The sequence below is a fragment of the Falco peregrinus genome, chromosome 12 (genome assembly GCF_023634155.1).
Source record: "Falco peregrinus isolate bFalPer1 chromosome 12, bFalPer1.pri, whole genome shotgun sequence".
In the NCBI taxonomy this organism is placed as follows: domain Eukaryota; kingdom Metazoa; phylum Chordata; class Aves; order Falconiformes; family Falconidae; genus Falco; species Falco peregrinus.
Window position 1 is genome coordinate 1,477,452 of NC_073732.1, and position 5,566 is coordinate 1,483,017.

A 5,566-nucleotide genomic window follows, 5' to 3' on the forward strand; every position below is an offset into this window, starting at 1 on the left:
GAGCGCGGCGGGCAGCGGGCGGAGCCGTGCCGAGCCCAGCCGAGCCCAGCCCGCCCCCGCCCGGCCCTGCGGCCGCCCCGTCGGTCGGAGCTCGGCGGCAGGTGGAGCAGCGCGACCCCCGCCGCGGGGGGTTGGGGGGGGGGGCCAGGACCCCCGGGGGCGGCTGGCCCGGGCAGAAGCGGCTCCCCGCTACCTTGGGACGTCGGTTCGTGGTGGGTCGGGAGGGTCCGGCCCTGCCTGCAGCCCGCGCCCCCCCAGCTCCCCGGACCCTAAACCTGCCGCCCCCCCAGCTCCCCTGCCCTTAAACCTGCCGCCCCCCCAGCTCCTTTGCCCTTAAACCCATCACCCCCTCCCAGTTTCCCGGCCCCTAAACCCGTCACCCCCCAGCTCCTCTGCCCTTAAACACACCACCCCCCCCAGCCCTTTTTAAAGCCATCGCCCCCCAAAGCTCCCTGGCCCCTAAACCCATCACCCCCCTGCCCTTAAGCCCATCATCCCCCCAGCCCTTTTAAACCTAGCACCCCCCAAAGCTCCCTGGCCCCTAAACCCATTGCTCCCCAGCCCTTAAATCCATCACCCTCACCAGCTCCCCTGCCCTTAAACCCACAGCTCCCAGCCCTTAAGCCTGTCACACACCCCTCAGCTCCCCTGCCCTTAAACCTGTCACCCCACCCCCCCCCTCCCCGAGCTCCCCAGCCCTTAAACCCGTCGCGCCCAGCTCCCACTCCTTGCCCGACACAGGTGTCCTGCTGGCACAGCCCCTCTGTCCTTGCCCAAAAGCACTTGAGGAGTTCCTTCAGGGGAGGGAAAGAGTCCTGCTCAGAAACCAAAGTTCAAAAATCAGTAAATAAACACTAGTCTGTATGAAATGCACCTTTTTAGAAAGTGCGGGTGCACAAACCCGCCCCAGCCGAGGTCTGAGCAGCCATCGCTGTGTGCCCACCCGGCATCCCAAAGGCTTCCCGAAATGGCGAGCTGTGCTCTGCCACCTGTGCACTGAGTTTTGCATGTTCTCAGCTCGGTGGTGGACGCTGCCGGAGCTCCTGGGGCACATGGCTGGCGGGGGCTCTGCTGAAGGCTGTCCTCAAGTGACCAAGAGTCAGTGTCACAACCTGCCTTGTCTGCCGAGGGCTGGAAGCTGCAGGTTAGGTGACGATTTTCTCTCTTTTCCTGAGAATACAAAGCCAAATCGTTACGGAAGGGCATCCGGGCTGTGACCGGAGACTAAAATAAGGTGCAGAAATAATACTGGCTGACAGGGGAGGATGGACACAAGTGTCCTTGGAGCCGAGTGTTGTGCCCTACGGCCAGTCGTCCTTTACTGCGGAGGGGATGATGGACAGTAATTTAATTCCGCAGATTTTAAACTGCATGGCGGGACAATTAAAAGCGACGCTCCCTCCTGGCGTGCTGCATCCCGCTGCCACTCTTCCCCTGTCATGTGGAGGTGCTGGATGGAGTAGGAATAGCAGTGACGGGTGCTTGATGCCATGTGTATAGCAAAAATAGATGTGGTTGGACTGCGATGATGCAAAGCGAGAAGAATCCTTTCTCCTCCAATTTCTTCGTCTTTGCTTTCAGCCCAGCTCCTGCCGGGCTGTCATGTACCAGTGGGTCTGGGGGCTCTTCCATCCTCAGCCCCTTTTTCAGGTGCTGTTAGGCCAAAATGCATTGATAATGTCCTTTTTAAAAAAGCTTACCCTCGATCAGGTCATTAATTCATTCACAGCGATGAGCTATCAACAGTAACGGGGCAGGGAGCTGCTGTTTCATCGTTGCCACTGGGAAGCAGCTGGAGAAACCTGAGGCTGCTGGAGTAATTAGTGCCCACAGGCTGCAATATTCATTTATGACTCCTCACTCAGGTCTTCTGCAGGAACTGGATGTCACACAGGAAGCCTCCTGCAATTACCTGCATGATATCATCCCTCTTGCCCCTGATTTTTGGCTTTGCAGAAGGTGCTCAACAACCTTCTTCAGAAGTTTTCCCAACCCTGTGGAGCTGGTACTCTCTTTTCCAGAGTTTTAGTGGAGCAGTCGTGGTCCAGATGAGATGGTCAAGGGAAGTATGTGCTTGGGGGAGGAGGATTTAAGAGCACTAGTGAAAAATAGCTGGCAGGGCAGCAACCACCCAAAGCTCAGTGTAAATGGTGCTAAAGGTGGTGCAGGACCCAGGAGGAAAGGCAAGCTGCCCTCCCAGGACGGGACATGCAGTGAGATCAGTCCTCTCTTAAAAAGATGCTGATGTGGAACTAGATTGGGAGATGGTGGCGAGACTGATAAAAAGAGCAAAAAAACACAGGAGAGCAGAGGCAGGTTGAAAGAGGGTTTGTTTAGTCTGGAGAAGATAACAGGCTTGTATGTGTGAAGGGCTGCCTTGAAAAGAGAGGAGAAATTAGGAAAAAAACCCGAGTGTTTGGTTGATGGGACATGAGAAGAGAAGGAGGTGGTGCTGTCCCTTGGCTGGAGGTGTTGGGAGGTGACAGGACAAACACAGGACAAACACTGGGACTACCACATCCACCTTGGTGCTGGGGGTGGCCCAAGGGGTCCCCCAGAGCCCTCCAAGCTCAGGATAAACTGGTTTGCCCGCACTTCCATTTTAACCTGAGCCTTTGGTATGCCTGTCTTGGAGCAGGCAGGTTAAGATCAATGAGCTTCCACCACCACCCCTTTTTCCGACGGACTGGTCTGACTGGGACCTGCAGCCAGGGACTGTTCAGGCTCCTGTTAACAGATGCTTGTCAGGTGGGTGCTGTGTCAGGGCATCTGTGCTGGGATCCCTCCTTGGATCCTGCAGCCGGAGCACCCATCCCCACAGGGTGCTGGTGAACAGGACAGAGAAAGGGACAGCGCAGGGAGAAGGGATCCTGCCTGGAGCCAGCGTGAGGGATACTGGGAAGCCATCACGTTTCCATCAGTAGATGGGCTCCAGAAGCTGTGGTGTGCTTGGCAGGGCTGGCAGCAAGGCGGACTTGGGGATAATCCCTAGGGAGATGTGCTCCGTGAGCCATCCCCCACTGTCACCAGCAGTCATCACCAACATCTCACACAGCGTTGATGAACTTTCTGGAAAGTGTCTTTTGGCTTTTAGAAACGTCCTAGCAAAAAAAGGGAGCAGCTGCTGCTGCGATGAGGGAAGAGCATCACAAGATTGGCTGAAGTCAGTTGCTACAGCAGCCTGCCTCGGTAGGGCAAGATTATCCATCACCAACAGTGTAGTGGAGAAAGTAATTCAGAATTCGGTTGAAAAATGCTTCTGTACTTTTCAAGCCACGGGGGAATCTGTTTGCTAGCACACGAGTGAAAAATCTGACAGCACTAACAGAATTTCAGGAGCTTTCAGGCTATCAGCCCTTAAGGCTCAGGGGTGGCACAGTACAAGGCATCTGTCGCGGCTGGGTAATTGAATTAATAACTAGGCCTCTGTTAATTATACTTGTACAGGGGCTGAGCATGAGAGAAACCCTCGTGTTTTTAAATTAAGGAGTTGCTAGGGAAAATAGGATTTTTAGGAATTTATGAAACTCGCTGGAGAGCTGAAAGCTGCTGCGCTGCTTGTGCAAAGGGTGCCAGCAGTCACAGCGCCGAGCGCTCCGTGCCACACGCGACCCAGACACTCTTAAGACCCAGTTTCAAATTAACTTATGTTTGTAAGCAACCTTACAAGTTAATTTTAGTAATGTTTTTCTGAATATGCTAAAACCACGATTACCCCAACAATATCATGCTGAGCGGCTCCCCCAAGTATACACCAGCCCCCGGGGGACCCTCCTCTAGCCCCGGGGAGGGGGGAGACACTGCAGCAGTCACTGTGATGGGACTGGAGCATCTCTCGTGGCGGGAGAGGCACAAACCGACCCAGAGGAAACTCCACCTGCACACGGTGGTGAGAGACCAGCGGCACACCACCACAAACACTGCCCAATTTCCTTCCCCCCCCTCCGCCCGCAAAGTGCTTTTAAAAGTTTTTTATTTGTCCCACTCTCAACAGGAAAGCAGGTCAGCGAAGGGCGCAGCATTTCGCATCCACCCCAGCAGATGTTGCCTTCGCCGCTGCGGTGGCAGAGGATGCTCCCCGACCGCCGGGAGGATTTCTGCCCAAGTTCAGGGTGCGCTTCCCCCGTCCCCTGCAATGAATTCGTTACATGCTGGCAGAGCATCAGGCCATCCAGCAGTGATTCAGACGCGGTTTCAAAGCACATCACATACCACAGCAATCTGTCATTCCCGCGTAAGAGGGCAACATGACACGCCGGGGAGCATCTGACCAGGGGCTCTTTCTGGACTGACAGGCAGCGGGAGTGATTCAGCGGCAGGAACCCCCAGACAAAAGGCTCTCCCCACCACGCGAGGCCACCCTGCCAGAGCCAACGCTCCCCCAAATCCTAGAAACAGCTTTAAAATGGGTTTTTAGGGGGCAGCCTGGCACGCTGCCTCCACTGAAAACACCCATCTTCCCTTTTGTACCTTTTGCAGAGGAAAAGCTCGCGCTCCTCCGTGGCTCCAAGCCTTACCAGAAGTACCAGGTATCATCGCCGTGCAGGGAAGGGGTGGGAGGATGCTCTTCTGGCAGCAATAAGCCATCAGATGAAGTCAGCTGCCAGGAACTGGACCGCGAGTTGCGAAATCCTAATTTTACTAAAACATAAAGCAGCTTACCGAAGGACACATGTTCCTGACTCTACGTTTGTCAACTCCTGCCGAGCAATTCAAAGGAAGCCTAAGCCTGTGACTAAGAAAACGTGGTCAGAAGGACGAGGCTGCCCGCACTACAAAGGAGAAAGCGCAGCTCCAGCAGGCGGGAGCCCACCTTCCCCGGGAGCGCTCCTGCACGTGTCCCCAGTGCAAACCAGTGCAAACCGCGGCCCTGAAACCCTCACACCCAGCAGGGAGCTGGCGCAGGGACTGGGGATGCTCAGCGCAGAAGCAGCACTACACGCTCCAGGGGATGCATGAAGGGGAGCACCAGCTCAGCCCTGGATGGGATCCTCACTGCTGATAGTTAAAAATAATTACTGCTGAAATCCTGCTGTCCATCTGGACAGTAAAGCGCAATAGGGATTTTAAAAAACGTTTTTGTAAAAACCTTCCTAGGATGCCTGGCACGCTGCTGTTAGCTGCCTTCCGCGCCGGCAGCTGCGGCAGGTAGGGCCTATTTCTTTAGTCTCCTGCTTTGTGCAATTGCATGTAATTTGTCAAACTGCTTCTGAGAGCAAAAGGGGGAAGCATTTTCTTCCCTACATAGGTACAAAGCATAATTTTGAGTCTGGAAAGGAGTAGACATTATTTCTACACAAAAAAAAAAAATTCTCCCTGCAAACTCATGTGGAAACTCTGCATCTCCTCCAACACAAAAATAAAAAATTAGATCACAGATTTCCTACATGATATGACAGAGACTACATAGTGTCGGCCCAAGGTATTTTACAACCAATGGAGAACTGCTGAATACCGAAAGGAGCGATTCAGCACCGATTTTAAAGATGAGAAACAGTCTTTAGAAGCATTTAATTAAGAACCTTAAGCACAATGTAGCCTTCACGGGACAGCAAGCCACCTGGTT